The following is a 22,407-nucleotide window of genomic DNA, read 5'->3' as shown; positions in this document are numbered from 1 at the left end:
CTCATTGAGACGTATAAGATGATGAATGGGATGGATAGGATAGAGGTGGAGAGACTCTTCCTGCTCAAAAAAGACAGTAGGACTAGGGGGCACAGCCTCAAGATAAAGGGGGGGCGGTTTAGAACGGAGTTGAGGAGGAACTTCTTCACTCAAAGGGTGGTGAATCTCTGGAATTCTCTGCCCGTTGAGGTGGTGGAGACTGCCTCGCTAAATATTTTTAAGACGCGGGTTGATGGGTTTTTGATAAGAGAGGGGATTAAGGGTTATGGGGAGAGGGCGGGAAAGTGGAACTGAGCAGCGACAGATCAGCCATGATCTTATTGAATGGCGGGGCAGGCTCAAAGGGCTAGATGGCCTACTCCTGCTCCTGTTTCTTATGTTCTTATGTTCTTATGAGTGCATGACAGCTTCATTGTAAGGAACTTGGACATCCCACAAGCATTTGAGGAGGAGCCCAGGCTGCGGGGGTGGCTCCTGGGTGATATGGGTTACCCGCTTTGGACATGACGGACATGATGCGGAGGCCTGTGACTGAGGTGAAGACCCACTATAATGAAGCCAACGTGTGAACGTAGAGAGGTGCCCTGGGCTCCTCAAGATGCGGTTCCGGTGCCTGGACCGATCTGGAGGGACCCTCCAGTACAGCCCCCTGGTCTCCTCCCGCATTGTGGTGCTGTGCCCTGCACAATCTGGCTCTGCAGTGAGGTGACCTCTTGGAGTAGGAAGAGGACGTGGAGGAGGAAGAGGAAGGGGAGGAGGAGGAAGAGGAGGCTGAGGGTGCCGTGGAACACCTGCAGAGAATCAGGTGGTGACCCTTAAAGGGCAGACACAGTGAGGCTCATTGGGGGGGAAAGGAAGAAGGTGTTTGGGGGTCAGGAACTGGAAGCATGCAGGGTGCTGGAAATAGGAGGATCTGGGGGAGATATAGGGGAGCATGCTGAATTGGGTTCAGTACTCATCCTTGCTGCAGGGATGAGGCCATTGAGTTTTTTCCAGCACTGTCTCGCGGTTCGGGGGGCCAGTGCCCTGGCAAGTGACTGCGGCGGCGACTGCCTCCCAGGCCACATGGCCATCAACCCCCCTGAGTCTGCGTCCTCCTGGGAGGAAGAGGGTGGCCCGCCTTGCCTCTGCTGCATCCAGCAGCCTCATCAGGTTGTCATTGGAAAATCGGGGGGGGTTGGTCGTCCACTCATGGTCCTGTACTGTCTGCCTATCCATTCTGGGGCTTCTTACGGAGCTGCCCTTCATTAGGGCAGATCAGCTACAGGCAGTTTGACAGAGCACTCCAACAAGTTCCATACCACTGGCTTGTTAGCATTGAGGGGAAAGCAAGTGAGCACTTGCAGGTGTGCTGCTGGGGAGGTGTGGGTGGTGGCCGCTCAGTGGTATAGACAGCAAAAATGAAAATGATGCAATTCAAATATCCAAGTTTTTGAATATTTTAGAGGTTTATGAGTTAACACCAGGTATATTTTACAAAGGGAATCCTCAGTCTGATATATCTATACTTAATGAAGGTTTTAACCAGTATTGGGTTAACTGGGCTAAAAGCAGGATTTAGACATCTCCTTCAAAGATATTTGTTTATGAGACTCATTAGTTGGTAATAGCAGGCACGAAGGTAATGTCATTGTGTGGAGCATTATATGTGGAACATTGAAGACGAGTTTGAAACTGAAATGAGATAGTGAACAGTTGAAGTAAGAGACACTGCAGGAACACCATTGGAAGCAGTGCAGTGAGGTTAATTTTGGATTGGTTTAGCAAACAACTGGCAGACAGGATAGGGAAAATGTTCTCTGTCTGTACTTTTCGTGCCTGTGGTTCTAAGAGTTAATGATAATTTTAACTGATGATATCAGATAATACTCCAAGCCAGCACTCTTGATGATATACAATTGTTGAATTGGGAACATTAAGACATTCTCAGCAGGTGGATTATTTCAAACTTATCTCTGAGGGTTTAATGCTGTTCTGCTTTCCCAACCTCTTGGTTTTGTCTCAAACTAACTACCCCAGAGAGCTCCTTCCGAGTTATCTTTTCTTCCTCACTTTTACTTCATAGATCTGGTGATCACAGCTCGTCTTTGTTAGAAATGTCTTTAGTTTTTAAAAAATAAAAGAAATAACTTTAACCAAAAAGTAAAGCCCAGTAAAAATATACACTTTAAAAATGATTTTAGTCAATCAGGGTGCGATAGGAGGAATGTGAAGCTGGCAGTGGGTTTGAGTGAGGCAGCTGCTGACTTGTCCACCACTTTTTTTTCTTTCCCACCCGGGTGCGCTGCTTCAGATTTTTTCGAACTGTGTATGCGTAGTTCAGAGCTTTGATCGTTCCAGCAGTGCTAAGTCCTGCCCACAATGCGAATCGGACTGGAGCTAGCAAAAAGTGTATGGGCGCACTGCAAAGAGGGTTCCAGTTTCAGATCTATAGTACGTCCGGATCTGGCCCTTAGACTCCAAATGGGCCCAGACTCTTCTTCAGCAGGTCCCTAAAAGCACGATTCCAGATTGGTGAACGCGGTGGTACAGGGGGAAATGCTGATAGAGTTGAGCGGGCAGTTCATTAATTCAATTTAAATGCATGCAAATGCATTCAAATCGTCATTGCGCCCGACTTGAGCGCGGGACGGATCCCTGCCGTTTGCGGGTCTCAGAGTGGAGTTTGCACATTCCCCCAGTGTCTGCATGGGTTTCTTCCGAGTGCTCCGGTTTCCTCCCACAGTCAAAGATGTGCAGGTTAAGTGGACTGGCCATGCAAAATTGCCCCTTAGTGTCCCAAGACGTGTAGGTTAGGGGGATTAGCGTGGTGAATACTTGGGGTTACAGGGAACAGGTCTGGGTGGGATTGCCCCTTAGTGCCAGGGGAATTATGTGGAGTTACGGGATGGGGCCTAGATGGGATTGTTGTCATTGCATCTTTGGAAGGGCTACGGGGATCAACCAGGAAAGTGGAATTGAGGTTGAAGATCAGCCATGACTTCATTGAGTGGCAGAGGAAGTACTGGAGGCTGCGTAGGCAACTCCTGCTCCTATTTTTTATATTATGCCAGTTCTTCATGGAATTTAGGCTGATTCAATTTTATTAACTGAAATTGCTAAGTACATTTGAGAAAGAGATAAAGACTTTACTCTTCATATTTTCTTAATCTAATATCGCTGCAGTTTATTTGATCACTTCTACTGTTTAAGAGCCTCAGATTAAAATTTAAATTAAATCTCTGAGGTGGTATTGTGAACTGAATTAAATTATTCATGTGAATTGGCAGAAATGACAAACATGACAATAAAAGCTAAGTTATAGTTCTGAAAACTGTAAATATAACTGGAGAAGGCCAGTGTATTTCTCAAAGTCCAGTTACATGCAGATTAGTTGTTTATTTATTCAGTTTTCATAGAAAATGAGACTGAAGTCAGAATGAAATAAAATGGCAAACTTGCCAATTTTTCTGCTCATCAGTGACTCAAGTACAAGTATTGGGAATAATTCCAGTAAAAACTGGAGTAAATCCCATTGGTTTTTTTAGTGAGATTTTCAAAATGTATCTCCCACATTCTGTGCACTGCAGAGTGCACTAGTGTGAATCCTGTTGAAAATCAGTGGGTAGGGCCTACCCTACTGGGGAGCATAGTGTCGAGTGGGTCATTGCGCATGCGCTGATCTGCCATAGCAGAGATCATCGTACGTGCAGTAGCCCCACACTGCTAGTTCCCTGATCGCTGGTCAGCTCAATCGCCGGCCAACACAGCAATCTCCAGTTGCTAGCCATGCTGGCCAGGCTGGCATTGCCCAGGGGGCAATCCCCTTTACCTCCAACCTCCAATGCACCCCCCCCACCCTCCCGTTCACTCCAGTGGAGCTGGGCTGCCAGCTCCCTGCTAGTGGGAAGCTAATGTAAACCCCACTGGAATGAAACACCCCCAGTGGGGCGGAAGAGGTGAGTAGGCTCGGAGACTTCGGTCCCGGGCCTGCTAATTATATGCTAATAATCGTTAACATAATTTATTGACGGTGCTGAAAATTCAGTGGCTGGAAATGCTCAGAGGCTATAGCACCTTGTGGGGAACCCGTTACATGGTGTCCGCTTGAGTCTCCTGGCCCACTGCAATGCTAAAACACTGCAGGGTTGGGAAAATCCAGCATGTTTCTCTCCAGGTTGGTTTACTCTCTATATCTGTCAAAAAAAGCTGGCCATGTTTCATGCTGTCAAGTAGAGGGGTGGGGCCATAACACACTGGCAAAGCCCAGCTGCCGTGGGATCAGAGCCCCAATCAGAACAATTATTTCCTCCCCCCAGCCCACCATGGAGGTCTCAGGAGCTCCTGAGTAGGCAGATTGTGACATCTATCGGCCCCTAGCATTGATTTAATGCCAGCACAATCATTTTGGATCTTGTTGCTCCAATTAACCCACATAGCTGAATATGCATTTACCTGCATGAAGGAGCCATTGGTTAAGTGCTGTTGCTTTTGGCTGTGGGTCACCTTGCTCTGCAAGAGGGAGGAAAATGCATTAGTGAGTGCAGTGCAATGTGGTTTGGTGATGTGAACCCCCCAATTCAATAACTGTGAGTACATGGGTATGAGGTTTACAGCAGTGCTAAGTGTAGGTGAAGCTATGGGCGTTTGGCGTGAATGGTGATTGATGGAGATGGTAAATAGGTGAATGGAGTGGATTGCTGGGCCATATCAGAGGGATGTTTAGAGTCAACCACATTACTGTGGATCTGGAGGCCAGATGTAGGCCATGAACTATTCATCCCTAAAGGGTATTAGTGAACCAAGTGGGTTTTCACAACAATCAACTATAATTTTGTGGTCATCATTAGACTTAACTTTTACTTCCAGATTTATTAATTAAATTTAAATTTCAAAAGCTTCCGTGATGGGATTTGAACTCATGTCCCCAGAGCATTAGTCTGGGCCTTTCGATTACTAGTCCAGTGACGTTACCAGTATGCCAGTGGCTTCGCTAATGTGGTTATATGTAGTAAAATTTCCAGTTGAGTGCGGTTAAGGATTACCAATACAAACGGATGTTTTGTTGTCTTTCCTGACAGTATGTAAAAAACATGTTAGTGTGCAGTTTTGAGTGCGTATCTGTGGTGATTGTCCCTTTAAGAGTCGAGTAATAGTCGCCTGGTGAGGGTGAGCAAATGGGACTCAGAGCGGGGAATCATCCCAAGGTGATGAATCCTCCTAGGCAGAAGACTTTTGCTTTTTAAAACTTTATTTGTTAGTGTCACGAGTAGGCTTAGATTAACACTGCAATGAAGCTATGTGAATACCCACTTGTTGCCACACTCTGGCACCTGATCAGGTACACTGAGGGAGAATTTAGCATGGCCAATGTGCCTAACCAGCACACCGTTCGTTCTGCAGGAGGAAACCAGAGCACCCAGAAGAAACCCACGCAGACACATGGAGAATGTGCAGACTCCGCACAGGCAGCCATCCAAGCCGAGAATTGAATCCAGGCCCTTGGTGCTGTGAGGCAGCAGTACTAACCACTGTGCCACTGTGCTGCCCTCAAATTAGCTCCAAATGTACTGCTGGTCTTGAAGATGACTAACTAAATCCCTTTTTGTTCACTAATGAAGTCTCTGAAAGTCCATCATTACAGTATCTTTCTTATCAGGAATTCTCTTTTTGTTGGTTAAAAGACACACGTCTGTACATATTAGGATGCGTAGTTAGGCATTGTTTTTCAAAAGAAAACCTTTTAAGCTTTAATTTATAGGAAAACAATCCTTACAACCACTCATTATGGTTGCATTTCTTCACATGACTTCTTTCATATATCAACAATGCTCAACCCACTCCCTCTGCTGAGCAAGGTGAATCATCAAAGGTAATACTTCCAAGAAGATTAGTCTCAGTGAACTTTCTTGCTGACTCTTGAACAAAATCCAGGGGATCATTTTAGCAAGACAACTTGCATTATTCAACCATGACCAGTTGCTTTGTTAAGTGACTTATTCTTGACCCAAGAGCACAGCTATTGAGTTCTATCATTCCATTAGTCCACCTTATAACTTGCAATCCCATTTTTAACATTATATTATCCAGTTCTTTTTCAAAAGGGATTAATCAAAAGCACCATGATCTGCACATTCACTGAAGTTTTTTGCAATCATTCTTTCTATATCCAGTTTAAATTAATCTCCTCGTGCTCAGATCATCCATGATTTTCAGTATTATAAAATCCTAAGCTATAATTCCTCACTTCCCAATTTATAACAACTTTAACACCATCTTCCCTCCATGATTGGTCCCTATGGCCTCACACGTCCTGAAACCGTAAAATCCCTCTGAGATCAACAGGCCGTTCCAGTGTCCGCGCTTATTCCCATACTGGGCAGGGTATTAAAATTCCAGCCAAGGTAAACGCAAAATACTGTGGATTCTGGAATCTGAAACAAATATAGAAAAATGCTGGACAATCTCAGCAGATCTGACAGCATCTGTGGAAAGACAGTCTGGATGACCCTTCATCAAAGCTCAAATGGGTCAGAGCACAGGCTGACGAAGGGTCATCTAGACTTGAAAAATTCTGGCCAATTTGTTTTAATTTGAGTTGCTGAAGAAGTGGTTAGAGTTTGATGTCCAGGTTAACAATCCCCTCATGGCTTGAGCTGACAGAGTGTGAATAGTTATGCAGCCACCAGGAATGGATCTCTCAGGGCAGGAGTTCAGCAGATGGGCGATGGTCTTGATTTGAATGGCCACAGTCACAATTTGAACTGTTCTTCATGTTCAACTTGTGAAGCAAGTGGCCACATCTTCCCTGGTCCACCCTCAAGTGGCTGAGGGTTATCTGGACTTTTGAAAGTGGTTGAAACCTGGGACTTCACTACAGTTATCGGGTTGAGGTTGGCTAATGTTTGTAGTTAACCAGGAGGTGCAGCATCGAGAGGTGGGGCTGTTGTCATGTTGTAGGGTGTACAGTGTGTTCCAGAAGGGACTGTGGGATTTCAGATTAATATGTGGGTTTTTCTGAGTTTTTGGGTAGAATTTTCCTGTCCTACCCACTACAGGAATCTGTAGCAAGCGGTGGGAGGTGGGACATGCAGAGGTCTGTTGACCTCAGATGGGATTTTCCAGTTTTGGGGCAAGCTCGGCTGGAAAATCGCACTTCTTGTGTCAACGAAATAGCTGTGTTAGCAATCAGGAGGTGGTGCTCTTTGAGAAGGATGTTCTCCCTGTGGCCATCAGGAAGTTCAATGTGCACTAACACAGGAAGCCACTCGAGTTGTATTGATCTCAATGTTTGAGAAATAATCCTTATGAATTCCCAGCGGTAAATATCGGTGTGGCGAGCCAGCAAAATCAAGCGAGAGGCGGAAAATTGAGTTTGCACCCGGTTGTTCATCTCTCACAATGTTACCAGCCCCTTCTTACTGGCAAAATTGGCTTAGTAGCATAAAGGGCATGAAGCTGATTTCAATATTCATGACTTAATTTAAATATAATTAGTGAGTCACAGGTGCGATCACCTGGACACAATTACCAGCTCACTGGCGCAATCATCTGGGTTCACTTATCCTAACTTGCCAGTGGAGGTCGTCGCCAGTAAGGATCAGTATGGTCCCCATGATGCCTTCGCCGGTCGAACCAGAGGCCATTGAAGCCTCTGGGAGGTCTGCAGAGCCCTGTCACTGCCAACCTGGCACCCTGGCACCTCCCACTTGACAGCCTGGTACTGTCCACCAGGCATTGGGCAGTATCAAGGGGGCATGGTCTTAGAGGGGCTGGTCAGAAAGAGTGGAGCCCATAGGAATAGGGCCTAAAGGGATAGGACCATGGTGGGGAAATGGAGTTTGCGCTGTAAGAGGAAAGCGGGGGGGGGAGTCTGTGATTGGGGTCTGGGGATGGGGACAGGGCAGAGATTGGGGTGAGGATTGGCTGGGGCGGCGATTGGGGGGATTGCCTGAGATGGCGATTGGAGGGATAGGGGTTTGATTTGCTGGGCCAGAGATTGGGGAGGTGGGAGTGTTGATCTATTGAGGAAATGCTGATCAGCCAGGGCAATGATCGGTGGAGGGGCAGGCGCGATGCTTGGGGCCATAACCGGGGAAGTGATGTCCGGGGTGGGTGATAGGTGTGTGCTATGTCCGGGGCGGTGACTGAGGAAGTTGGGGGGGGGGGGGTGCTCAGGATGTCTGGGGTGGTGATTAACAAAGGGCAGGGCTACTGATAGGAGACCTCCCAGCCTACTGCATGCACTGTGAGTATACTGTACACTGGGAGATCGGGGCACCTGCTCAGTAGTGCCCCTAGGGCTCAGTAACTGGCTTCATCAGCAAGCTGAGGCTCCATACCACCCCTTCTGGATCAAATCACATTCTGGCTCTTTTCATCCCAAGATTTGTACAATTGCGACTGGGAGCTCACCCTAAAAGTCGACATGATCCTCTCCCGTTTTTCTCGCTCACTTGGCACTCAGAACGTTTTTGGTAAGATTGTCCCCTCAGTGATGTTGGTGAGATGCAGGGGGGATGTGAGGAAGGGTTTTTTGAGGCAGTGGATGGGATGACCTGGAATTTGCTGCCTATGACGATGGTGAAAGTGGAAGTGATCGATGAGTCAAAGGAAACTGGTGAACACTTGAGGGAAATAAACTTGTTGGGATACAGGGGAGAGCAGGGAATGACTAGATGGGCTATAGGGTTGAGCAGGGAGGGACTGGATTGCACTGTGAGGTGGAACATGGTCTTGAGGGATTAAATGGCCTCCTTCTGTGCCATGGCTGAAATTTTACCACCCGCCCACCATGGGAATGGAAGCAGACGAGGGGCAGACAATGGGAAGGTCAGTTGACCTTGGGCAGGATTTTAAGGTTTTGAGATGAGCGAGGCTGTAAAATGCTGCAACATGATTCTATGAGGAGCAGGGAAGTCAAAATGTCAGGGGAGATGTCCAGTGATTGATGTTACAACCTGATTGCTCATCATGCTTCTGCTCAGAAGCTCCACCTTCCACATGGTGATCGGGAGTCATCAGAAGCAGACCTTTGGCCGTTTCCTTCAGAAACAGCTGCCGTAGCAGTGCTATGAAGCCCAATTTTGCGGCCTACAACCCTCACCATGAGAACAGTACATTACGGCGAGAGAATGTTTATGTTTACCTACATTTCAACCCCAAAAGCAGCAAAGTTAAAATGCAGGTTAAAATATCGATATGCAAAATAAAAAGAGATTAAAGGGAGTGTTGAAATTTAATCGCGAGTTTCTCATGCAGACATCATTGCAATTGTTTAATGCACTGGCTTGGATTAAACCTTTCCTCATCATTAGTCTTCATGAAAAATGCTGGGGTATAGCTATTTAAAAGGAAGAGCTATAATCAAGTGCAATCATCAACAGATCGCCAAGAAGTCAATGCTTGTAAAACTTGATTAGGCAAAGATTTTATCTATTATATTCTTAGAGGAGGATATTATGTGCCACATCTAAAGTGCTGATTGCAACATGTCACGGCACAGCATATGAAAAGAGCCATGGAAATTTCAACAAATATTCCTGTCTTGCAATGAACGGGCTTTCAACTGCCTGGCGTTTTACTACACTATAAGTTTAAAAACCTTTTTACTGACTTTATCAGTATGAGCTAATCTTTATTAGTCCAGTAAATCCAGACTATGTCTATCGACTGATGGTCACAGTTCTGACAGTTAGATCAAAGTTGTCAGATAAAAGCAACATAACAATGAGAAGTATTCATGCTGGACTAGTGAGGATTGGAAGCAAATAATAGCACTGAATTGTTATTACGTTGAACGTTAACCAAAGGGTTATTGCTGTTATTATACGTCAGATGTCAAGATGGAAATAAATTATTTTACCCCCTCTTGCTCTCTATGGATGGAGTTAATGGGTGGGATTTTACAGCCTCGCCCACCCAAGGTCAATGGACGTTTCCAACTTCTGCCCCTCACTTGTTCCGATTCCCAGGCTAGGTGCAATGGGAAAATTCCGGCCTGCTTCATTATCCTGGTTGCAAAACCACGTCCTATTCACGGTGTTGAAGAAATTTCTGTATAAATCCAAAGTTTATTCCCTCCTGGGAGTATCATAAACTTTTACAGAGTTGTTCACTAAGTGTTTTTCTTTGTAAGTATACATGTGCAATGATCTCTCCGGCTCTTGAAAATTTATTTTGCTGTCAGGTATCATAAATCAGCTTATAAATCATTCTGGCTGGACTTGTTTGTGCATTTACTGGTCTCAGACCAGAAGCTGGAACATAAATCCAACCTAATATTCATGATGGGTAAGCAAAAACCAAAGGTACAAAACAATAGGAAAAACCTAAAATCCTGGAAATGTTCAGCAATTCAGGCAGTATCTGAAGAGTGAGAGAAACAGACTAAACACTTCAGGTTGGTGACCCTTAATTAAATTTGAGATGTAATGTCTTTTCAGTAAGGGGCAAGTGGGAAAAGGGCAAAGAAAGGCCTGTGATAAGGTGGAAGGCAGGAAAGATTGAATGGACAGCATGGTGGCACAGTGATTCACCTCATAGTACCAAGGACCCAAGTTCAATTCTGGCCTCAGATGACTGTCTGTGTGGGTTTCCTCTGGGTGCTCTGGTTTCCCCCCACAATCCAAAGGTGTTCAGGTTAGGGGGATTGGTTGTGTTAAGTTGCCCCTTAGTATAAAGGAGACCGGCAGGGTAAATGCTTGGGCCTGGTTGGGAGTGTTGTCAATACAGGCTCGATGGGCCGAATGGCCTCCTTCTGCACAGTAGTGATTTTATGATGCAATGATTCTATGACAGAAGAGTGAGTCTTACAGGGTCAAAGGGAATGGTGATGGGGCAAGGAAAGAAAGAAAGAAGAGACGTTCCTTTCACAGCTGCGCTGCTGTTTGGAAGCGGAAATGAGAGAAAATTCAAAACATGCAAAGAAAAGTTATCAAAATGAGACGAGAGTCAGTCCGAAATTGTTGAACTCAATGTTGAATCTGGAAGGCTATTTAGTGCCTACTTGAAAGGTAGCGTTCTGTGCCTCAGACCAACATCGGGTTTCACTACAACAATGCAGAAGATCAAAGACAGAGAGAGCCATCAGCCAGCAGAAGCCTGGGGTCATGCTTGTGGATAGAACAGAAGTGTCCTGCAAGGCAGTTACTTGGACTGAGTTTGGGGTCCCCAGTGTAGATGAGGCCACATTATGAGCAGTGAATACAGTAGGCTGAACAGGAAGAAGTACATATAATTAACTGCATCACCTAGAAGGGGTGTATGGGACATTGGATAGTGAGGCCAGGAGGTAGAAAGGCAGGCTGTGTTTGCTTTGAAAGGTATTATGGGGAGGAGGATGAGATTCTGGGGGGGATAAGTGGGGAGGAGACCAGGGTATCACAGCAGAAACAGTCCCTTCAGAATACCTAAAGATGATGGGGGCAATCTCACCAGCTCGTCATGCCAGTTGATCAGCATCCAGTAAGATCACAAGAGGGGCCAGTTTGTGCTCCCTTTCTCGACTTTTGTGATCTTACAGGACCTGGATTGTTGGCGTGATTTAAATATTTGAAACTACTTTTAAATATCATTAGGGAGCCAGGGATACAATCGACTGGGCTCACTTGCCTTAATGGCCTCGGCAATGGAGAGTCTCACTGGTGGGGATCATGTATGGTCCCCATCAACAGGGACCTGTTGTGATGACCTCACCTGTGGGACCAGTGGCCATTGAGGCCACCCAGTTGGTTGGGGGCAAGGGGTATCCTGGCATTGCCTCTGCCACTACTCACTGGGCACCAGGCAGTGCCAAAGGACCTGAAGGGGGTGGGGCCTAAGGACAGGCAGAGTTGTTGTGCAATTTGCAATTGGGGATCAGCTGGGGCAGTGACTGGCAGGTGATGGGTACCGGGGTGGTGCTTGGGGGGGGGGCGGTGTGATTGACCAGGATGGGGGAGTATGGGGCGGTGATCAATTGGGGTACAATATCAGACTGGCGTTCAGCCAGAGAGGCCATCCATTGGCCAGGGAGGCCAGCTATGGGCCAGAGAGGCAGTGATTGGGGGTGGGGTGATATCTGGGGGGGGAGGGGTGGTGGCAGGGGGACTGACCGATCTTCTGTATTCTATGTACACTTTACACAGAACACATAAATTGGTGCACGTGCAATGGTGACCTCTAGCTCTGAGCAGCCAGCTTTCTGATGAGAATAGAGTCCATCTACTCCCCCTACTGGCATGAATCGCACTTTGACGTTTTTTTTCGCACTAAATGGCGTAAGATCGTTTCTGAAAGCTCGTTGAAAAAAACAGGTGTGATTCTTTCTCATTTTCACACTCCTTTAGCACTTGGAATTTTTTTGGTAAGATTGCCCCTGATGTCTTTGGTGGTGGCATCACACCAGAGGTGGCAGAAATAGCGAAAAATTGTCAGTGAATATAGAGGCTATTGGGGTGGGTTGTGAAAAAGGAAGAGATTGATGAAGTTAATGAAATTTTCCAATTCAAAGTGAGAGCAGGACATGGCTCCAATGTGTTACCAGAAAAAGAGTTGAGGGAGGGGACCCAAGTAGGACTGGAACAAGGAATGTTCCACATACCCCATATAAGGAAAGGCATTAGATAAGATTCATAAAGATACCAATAGCAATACTTTTTATTTGGAAAGAGATGAGATGAACTCAAGGAAAAATTGTTCAGTGAAAGAACAAGTTTAACCATGTAGAAGAGGGTAATGGTTGGGCCTCTATTCAGGAAGAGGTGTGGAGAACTCTCAGACTGTTTTATGCATTTCTATCTTTCATAGAACATTCTGTTGCTAGTCCTTTGATCATAAATTGCAGGAGAACATACTGACTCACTGTAAATATTGTTATGCTTAATGGGATTAGTCTGTTTGTATTCACAGTTACAGATTTAACATGGACATAGTTTTGAAATGAATCCAGGAAAATTTAAATGGTTACAGAAAATAACTACAGATTTAACGGGTGAGAAAAGGAATAAAGGAAAATAATAGTTAAAAAACAACAAACAGCAGCTTCTTTACTTTACTCCCACCAAACAACTGTTACCTAGCATCAAAATGCTCACATGTATGTTATTCTACTTCCAGCAAATAAACACTTCATCAATGTCCAACTCAAATATTCTTTACTGTGGTCATACAATCACCAGAAATGGTGGCTCCAGTAGTTGTAGATTCTTCTCCTAATGATTAATCAGTCTCTCTCACTCTGAGATCTCCTTCCGACAATTAACATACTATGTTTCCTTCAGTCCTCGATGTATTTGATATTTTGTATCCTCTGTCGGGGATGGGCTTAGTTTACTCTGTTGAAAAACCACGCTGTCCTATGAAGCTTCCTTTCAAACACACCTTGAATCCACACTCGCTGTCCGTCAGCGGCTCAAGATCTGGAAGACGCAATTGGCGAAAAACTGCAGCAGGCGACGGTGCAGAGGGACCTCGGGGTCCTTGTGCATGAGTCGCAAAAACCCAGCCTACAGGTGCAGCAGGTGGTCAGGAAGGCGAATGGGATGCTGGCCTTCATAGCGAGGGGGATTGAATATAAAAGTAGGGAGGTCTTGCTGCAGCTGTATAGGGCACTGGTGAGGCCGCAGCTGGAGTACTGTGTGCAGTTTTGGTTGCTGCACTTACGCAAGGATATTTTGGCCTTGGAGGGAGTGCAGAGGAGGTTTACTAGGCTGATGCTGGAGTTGAAGGGGTTGAACTATGAGGAGAGGCTGAATAAACTAGGCTTGTACTCGTTAGAGTTTAGAAGAATGAGGGGAGATCTCATTGAGACATATAAAATGATGAATGGGATGGATAGGATAGAGGTGGAGAGACTCTTCCCGCTCAGAAAGGACAGTAGGACTAGGGGGGCACAGCCTCAAGATAAAGGGGGGGGGTGCGGTTTAGAACAGAGTTGAGGAGGAACTTCTTCACTCAAAGGGTGGTGAATCTCTGGAATTCTCTGCCCGTTGAGGTGGTGGAGGCTGCCTCGCTAAATATTTTTAAGATGCGGGTTGATGGGTTTTTGATAAGCGAGGGGATTAAGGGTTATGGGGAGAGGGCGGGAAAGTGGAACTGAGCCACGACAGATCAGCCATGATCTTATTGAATGGCGGGGCAGGCTCGAGGGGCTAGATGGCCTACTCCTGCTCCTATTTCTTATGTGCTTATGTTCTTAATTCTTGCCAGTGAGAATGCAATTTTGGATCTTACCTGCCCGTCGCCGGCAATGTCAGCAGGTCCGTGCTCATAACAGTATGAACCTACTTTCCATGGATATGAAGTGACCTCCCTGTGTATGTTGACGCTACGCCAATGTGACTTCACATCGACACAGTTTACAACAGGTTCACTTCGGTATGAACCTGTCGTGGGTGTCTCTCTAGGGCAATAAAAGTAAGTGTAACCCCTGGGGGAGAAGAACATGGCTAGGTAATGCCCTGACAATGCCCCCGGCATTGGCAGGTTGGCAACACATCCATGCCACCCTGACAGGGTCAACCTGACAGCACCAACCTGCGCCAAAGGGGGTGCCTAGTGAGAGCCTCATGACAGGGGGTGGACTTAATTTAGATGTGTTGGTGGCCGTGTGTGTATGGAGGAGCTAGGGATGCCAGCAGTAGCTGTTATAGGAGTGGAGGTGGGTACCAGCTCAGGGCAGAGTGCAGACATGGATGATGATGACTCGCTGCTGTGCAGACTGGGATTGTGCCCCTAGTGCCACTCAAGTCTGACTCCTACCTGTATCCTGAAGGCACACTGCCACCATGGCGAGAACTCGCATCCTATACGACAGCACTCGGAGCAGTCCTGCCCAGCGATTCAGGCGAGCGGAGACTTTGGTTTCCAACTCTTGCCAGTTTGCCAACTAGGATTCCGCTGCTAGGCAAAGGCTGGTCCTGCTCCAAATAAAAGACCTGAGCTCCTCCAGGAGGGAGTTCCTCTGCCACAGACCGACCAGGAGCCCAGAGCACTTGGCCTAGTTGACCCTGGCTGAGGACACGGCGGATTACGCAGCCTGACACCTCAGCATCCTCTGCAGGTCAACCGGGTCCGTAAACGTCATCAGTGTAAGCAGACAGGACCACCCCAATGCCTGGGCTGTGCAGAGCCAAACCCGACAGCCTCCTCTGCAAGAGGCGCAGGAATGGCTGCACGCAAATCGTTGGCTGGACAAGGAGCAGCCCTGCTGCACGCCTCTGCCAAAGTGAAGGGACACTGTCAGGAACCTGTTAACTTTAATGAAACACTCTGCGGCAGAGTACAGTAATCAGATCTGGGCCGCAAAATGTGTCCTGAAACTGAATGCCCGCAGAGTTCTGAGTAAATACTCGTGCTCCATCCTGTTAAACACCTTCTCCTGATCAAGGCACAGGAAGGCACTCGACACACCAGCCCTCCGGGAATGATGGATTAGGTCCCGGACCAGATGATGGTTATCGTGGATGGAGCAGCTCGGGACTGTGTAAGGATGGTCAGGATGGAGCATGTGGTCCAGCACGGAGCTGAGGCGTGATGCCATTACCCTGGCAAAGATTTTATAGCCCATGCCAAGGAGGGAAACCGGGTACAGTTCTTAAGAAGCCGGAGATCCCCCTTCTTGGGCGGCAGGGAAATGATGGCCCTGCGCCAAGACATGGGCATCTCCCTGGTTGCAAAACTCTCCCCAGGATTGCCGAAGGGGGCTCCTTCGTGCCCCGCACCAAGTTGCCCCTCATCCCCCCAAAGGAACTCAAGGCCTTTGTAAGGGAAGATTCTGGTTGTCCTGACAAGAAGGCGAATGGGGTGCTGGCCTTTATAGCGAGGGGGATAGAATATAAAAGCAGGGAGGTCTTGCTGCAACTGTACAGGGTACTGGTGAGGCCACAGCTGGAGTACTGTGTGCAGTTTTGGTCACCGCACTTACGAAAGGATATTTTGGCCTTGGAGGGAGTGCAGAGGAGGTTCACTAGGCTGATATCGGAGATGAGGGGGTTGGACCATGAGGAAACATTGAATAGACTGGGTCTGTACTCGTTGGAGTTTAGAAGGCTAAGGGGGGATCTTATAGAGACGTATAAGATAATGAAGGGGATGGATAGAATAGAGGTAGAGAGATTCTTCCCACTTAGAAAGGATAGCGGGACTAGAGGGCACAGCCTCAAAGTAAGGGGGGGTGCAGTTTAGATCGGAGTTGAGGGGGACCTTCTTCACTCAAAGGGTGGTGAATCTCTGGAATTCTCTGCCCATTGAAGTGGTGGAGGCTACCTCGCTAAATATATTTAAGTCATGGGTAGATAGGTTTCTGATAGACAGGGGAATTAAGGGTTATGGGGAGAAAGCGGGAAAGTGGAACTGATCCACTTCAAATCAGCCATGATCTTATTGAATGGCGGGGCAGGCTCAAAGGGCTAGATGGCCTACTCCTGCTCCTATTTCTTATGACAGCATCCAACTGGCCCTTGACCATTGGTCGGACCTGGTGCTGCTTATCCAGTCCACGCAGGCCTGTTTGCTGAGCCTGGATCAAAAAGATCAGTGACAGTTCCTTACCAGGCTCATGAAGGAATGGAGTAGCGCGTCTTGCACCACCACTTCCTCAAATAATTAGATAAGAGGTGAATAGTGATGGGAGCACTCAGCCGCTGATATGAAGCTGACCGTAGCCAGCCTCAATGTCAACGGCAGCAGTGAATCACTCCGCAGGTTCCAGAACTTCTCAGTCCTCCAGGACGGGAAGTATGCGGTCTGCTTGTTAAGTACGTGGACCCCCTCTGCCCGGACAAATTTCACTCACACCAGGTGGTGGTCCGAGCACTGCACCTACTGCAAGGAAGCCGATGGGACGCAAAAGCCCTCGAATTGTAGAGGCTGTTGAGTCTGGACGTCTGGCTCCAGGCCTTACTTACATGAAGGCTCTGGAACCAGGGTGAGATATCTCTAGATGTCCACCGAGCCATGGGTCCCCAGCAGGTCCCACAACTTCATCACCACCGGGGTGCGCAGCCAGGAGCCAACGCGGTCCTGAGCCTTGAGGGTACAGTTGAAATCTCCCCTGAGGATGATGCATTCGCCCACTTGGATAGTGTTGAGATGAGCGGACACTTTCTCGTAGAAAGTCATTTGCTGCGGTCCAGTGGTCGGGGAGTCGACGTTCAGGAAGTGAATGACCACGCCCCCCCTCTCGGACTGTCAAGTGCAGCAATTGGCCTGGTACAGGGTCCTTGACCCCCCCAAGACCTCCGGCTGAAAATGCGGAGCCAACAAGATAACCACCCCACTGGAAGCAAGTGTGAGATGGCTCATGTAGATCCCCCCTCCCCACACCCTCTCGCCACTCCAGGAGCCATTGGACTTTGTCTCCTGTGGTGCTGCGGATTTCTTTCTGGAAGCAGACTGCATACTCCAATATGTGGGGTTACAGGGATAGGACCTGGGTGGGATTATTGTCAGCGCAGACTCGATAGGTTGCATGGCCTCCTTCTGAACTACAGGGATTCTATGATTCAGTCTAACAAAGCTGCACCAATCTTTTTTCTCCCTATCACCCAGCTAGTCTACACCCACGCTTGCTCCCCATAATCTTCAATCATCTCTTGAGTTCCATTTCAAAGATTATTCTTCACATCTTTGCAGCATAGAATTGACTGCGATGACACATTCATTATTTTTTGCCTGGGGCCATTGGATCGTATCGACATAACAAATACAGCAAATTCAGAGGAGGCACCGGAGGCTATTCCCGGAAGGGATCTGGTTCTTTTTTTATCCAATTAGATTAGTAGATGGAAAATCATACAGGCTCTGTTTAGACAGACAGTTGACACCATCTGATTTACTACCCAGAGGCATCCAACACCCTGAGGCAAAAGGGATCAGACACAGCTATCCTATATTCTATCTTGGTAGCCACATGCCACCAGTTATTACTTGTTTTCCTTCCTGATGTTTCAAATCACTTTGATGATTTCAACAAGGTTACCCGTTATATCCTGAACCCCTTTCTGTGCTGTGTCCTATTCATGCCATAGCTCCTTCTTTAAGTTCAACACCTTGTATTTCCCAATAAATTTCCAATCTATTCAAAATAGTTTGATTTGTTGCTCCAGTCTTTTGCAGCGTGTGTCCTCACCGATTTGTATACTCATACTTGATTCCAGCCTCAGGGGCAATTCTCCCAAAAGTGCCGAAATGGCAGCAAAACTGTTCTAGATCGCGATAGTTCTGACACTTCAGCTTCCCACCCGAATCTCCACCCTCTGTGCAATGTAGAGGGCCCAGTCGTGAATCTCGTTAAATGCTCGGGGATGGGTGGGAACCTGCACATGTGCACATCACTGGGAGATCACAGAAAACACCTCCCAGCGTCCAAATTGTGCCATCAAAACCACACGCACATCACTGGCCTCATCGCTGGCCCCCACAACACCCCCTCCCACAGAGACATCGCTGGCCTCATCACTACCCCCACAACACCCTCACAGGGACATCGCTGCCCTCATTGCTACTTAAAAAATAGGAGCAGGAGTAGGCCATCTAGCCCCTCGAGCCTGCCCCGCCATTCAATAAGATCATGGCTGATCTGAAGTGGATCAGTTCCACTTACCTGCTTGCTCCCCAGAACCCTTAATTCCCTTAGCGATCAGAAATCTATCTACCCATGACTTAAACTCTATCTACCCCTGACTTAAACAAACCCCCATACACATTGCTGTTCTCATCACTGGACTCACAACTCCCCCACAGAGACGTTGCTGACATCATGGCTACTCCCACACACATAGCTGGTCTCATCGCTGGCCTCCACAACCCCCCTACAGAGACATTGTCGGTCTCATCGCTGGCCTCCACAACCCCCCCACAGAGACATTGCTGGCCTCATTGCTGGCTCCCACAACACCCCAAACAGACATCGCTGGACTCAACGCTGAACCCACAACCCTCCCACGGAGACATCGCTGGCCTCAACACTGGCTGCCACAACTCCCCCGCCCCTCCCCCCACAGAGGTATCTTCGCCCATACACAAACATGGCTGCCCGTTCATCTCATGCCCCCATGGATCTGGATAATGCGGGTAAGCAATCCCTCCATCCCTCGAACATACTGACCTCACTGCTGCCCTGCAGAGAACTAACTGACATGCACAACCCCAGTTTGTGATCATTCCCTGTCTTGAATGGGACCCTTGAATATTGAACCTACCCTGGACACAGCAGCTAATCGATTAGGAGCCCTGAGTATTGGCCCCCCAACTCCCACCATCCCTCACCCACCGGACACAGCAGCCTATTGAAGGGCAGCCAATCAGCACCCTGAGGGATGCCTGACATTCAAATGAATGCAGCCTTCAAAATCTCTCACAAGGATTTGTTGTCAATGGGCCCTTGACTGGCCACACTCACTGCACCTGTACTCCCAGGAAGGCAGGCTGCTAAATGATAGCAATCCGCGCACTGTTATTGGAGTTGTGGAGTTCCAGGGAGGAAAGACCATCATGAGCGCTGCGTTGGTTTTCGGCTAAAGAGTCACATTGTACTGATGAGAAAAGCAGGCAGTGGAGACAGGAACAGTAGGATAATGTTTGTATTGGAGAGTGCAGCTCTCTCCAAGCTGTACCCAGCTGGGGGTCAGCAATGGAAAGTATCATTATTGAAAAGCAGCAAAGAATGTGTGACGTGGTGACAGGCTATTCAAGCACACTGTCTGTACAGAGATTGGAGGAATCCAACTCCAATCCGGGTGTGATGCTGCAGGACATCAGCAATAGCAGTGACAATGTGTCTCTTGAGAGGGTAAATGTGAAAGGGTTATATGATAATTGGGAACTTCAGTCAAAGTGTTTCTACTTCTCACCTGGTGAGCCACGGCCCCGCGCAAGTCCTTGCCTCTGCCTCCGTGGCATTCTAGTCCATAACCCACATGCTGCCTTGGTCCTGATAGTTGATCTGGAGCAGGTGGAGCAGTTTTGGCTGGGCCTTCACCACTTGCAAGGCCTGTGTGTGACTACCTGAGCCTCCTACTCCACAGCTGTTCTGGCAATGTCAAGGAACTACAGAGCTGGATTTTATCACAGAGGGATTTGCCTGCCCCTAGAGGTGGACACAGGATGTGACTACAATTTGACAGCAGTACAGTGGGAGGCCAATTAAGTAGCCAAAGGGCAATGTGGGGCAGACCCTAGTGGGAACTTCATGGGGGTGGGAGGGGGATTCATTTATTTGTGGTGGTGTGGGGAGGGGGAACGGACGTGGGAGCTGGGGAAGCTGCCGATGGCTGCTTGGGTGGGGAGGTGGGGGGAGGTGTCCAATGTTCGGGGAAGAAGGCGAAGTGGATGCCAACATTGACTGTTTTGTGGGGGGTGCTGGCATTGACTGTTGGGGGAGTCAGAGAGGTGCCAGCTTTGATCATGGCGGGTGAGGGAGGGGTGAAGGGGAGAGGTGCCAGCTCTCATTGCAGAAGGTGAATGGTGGCTATGACAGGTGGCTGGTGGTGGGGTGGGATGGTTTCCTCTAATCATGTCACTCCAATCTCAGGGTTTTGCCAGCATGTTTAGACCCCACACCTCAACATGACAGCGTGAAATATGCCCTCCTGTTTTTGGGTGACAAAGTGTCGTAAGATCTGGAGAGGAACATGTCGGGTTTCAGTCAGACCCTGATCAGTTTGCTATTTTTTGGTAACATGTTTTAAGGTTCATAAAACATCCCAAGATGCATCACAGGAGAGTTATACAGGTCAGATGACCAAAACCTTGGTCAAAGAGGTAAGTTTTAAAGAGCATCTTAAAAGAGAAAATGAGGTAGAGATGGAAAGATATAGGGAGGCAATCCCATAGCTTAAGGCAGAAAGAACTGGAAGCATGGTTGTGAGTGATAGAGAGATCAAAATTGGGGATACACAACAAATGGAATTAAACTCACATTAGGATAGGAAGAAGAATTGGGCCTGTAACTTGCTTTTGAAAATTAGATCAATTTAAATGGATGGATATTTTAATGGAATTCTTTTTAAAGTTTTTTTATTTTTAGTCACAGGTAAGGCTTACGTTAACACTGCAATGAAGTTACTGTGAAATTACCCTAGTCACCACACTCCGGCATCTGTTCAGGTGCATTGAGAGAGAATTTAGCAATGGCCAATGCACCTAACTAGCACGTCTGTCATCCATGGGAGGAAACCAGAGCACCCGGAGGAAACCCGGGGAGGACATGCAGACTCCGCACAGACAGTGATCGAAGTTGGGAATTGAACCCAGGTCCCTGGCATTGTGAGGCAGCAGTGTTACCCACTGTGCCACTATGCCACCTCTGTCTGTTAGAATCAAGAATGCTGTTGGCAGGATGTACCTTCAGAACCTCTACTTTATCCTGAGCTAAACCAATGCCTCACTATAGAATACCTACAGTGCAGAAGGAGGCCATTTGGCTCCTTGAGTCTGCACTGACTCTCCAACAGAGCAACCCACCCTGGCCCCATCCCTGTAATCCCACGTATTTACCCTGCTAATCCCCCTAACCCACATATCTTGTGACACTAATGAGCAATTTACCATGGTCAGGCTACTTAAAGTGCACATCTTTGGACTATGGGAGAAACTGGAGCATCCAGAGGGAACCCACACAAATATAGGGAGATTGTGCAAATTCCACATGGACTGGCACCCAAGGCTGGAATCGAACCCAGGGTCCCTGGCACAGTGAGGCAGCAGTGTTAACCATTGTGCCATCCATGACAGCGTTGATCTTGTAACCCAAGACCTCTTCCAGAAGACATGAAATTCTTCCATATTTATGATATTTAGGCAGGAGGGAAATCAATTAATCACATTGCAGTTCAGTAAAAGGAGGATGATTCTAGCAGTGCAGCGAGCTGGGTGACATCAGCGGAGGTGGTGTAGAGGGCTTCTCGCTGGCTGCCAGGCTTCCATGTGCCTCCAGACGCCAAATTTCCGGTTGAATAAATTATTTAAATTGTGACTTCCATCTCATTAGCGCGCCTGGGATTAAAGTCTCTAGGTTTGCTCGCGTCTGTCTCCCCCAGCAGGAGTGGCTGACTCCAGTGGCCCGGCCCTGCTAGAGTGAAGGGCGGACATTGAGGCTCCCCCAGAGGGTCAGGGGTAAGGGGGGGGGTGACCCTTGGGCATTGCCAGGTTGACAGTCAAAATGGCCCCTTGGCACTGCCTTGGCATTGGGTAGTGCCAAGGGAGCAGGGGCAGACGGGTGGGGTCTCTTGAGAGGAGATCAGTGGAGGTGGAGGGGTCCAGCTGCCACTCTGCATTTGGGATCATAGTAAGAAATCTCACAACACCCTTACCCCAGTCCAACACCAACATCTCCACACTCTGGGATCATAGGCAGAGGGAGTGTGGACAGCGATCTGGGCTAGCCATCGAGGTTGGGGGGGGGGTGGGGCTGTAATCAGCCTGCCAGGGAGGTGGGGGCTGAGG

This window comes from Carcharhinus amblyrhynchos, chromosome 14 (genome assembly GCF_965287045.1).
Source record: "Carcharhinus amblyrhynchos chromosome 14, sCarAmb.v2.hapA, whole genome shotgun sequence".
In the NCBI taxonomy this organism is placed as follows: domain Eukaryota; kingdom Metazoa; phylum Chordata; class Chondrichthyes; order Carcharhiniformes; family Carcharhinidae; genus Carcharhinus; species Carcharhinus amblyrhynchos.
Note: the sequence above shows the minus strand (reverse complement) of the source record.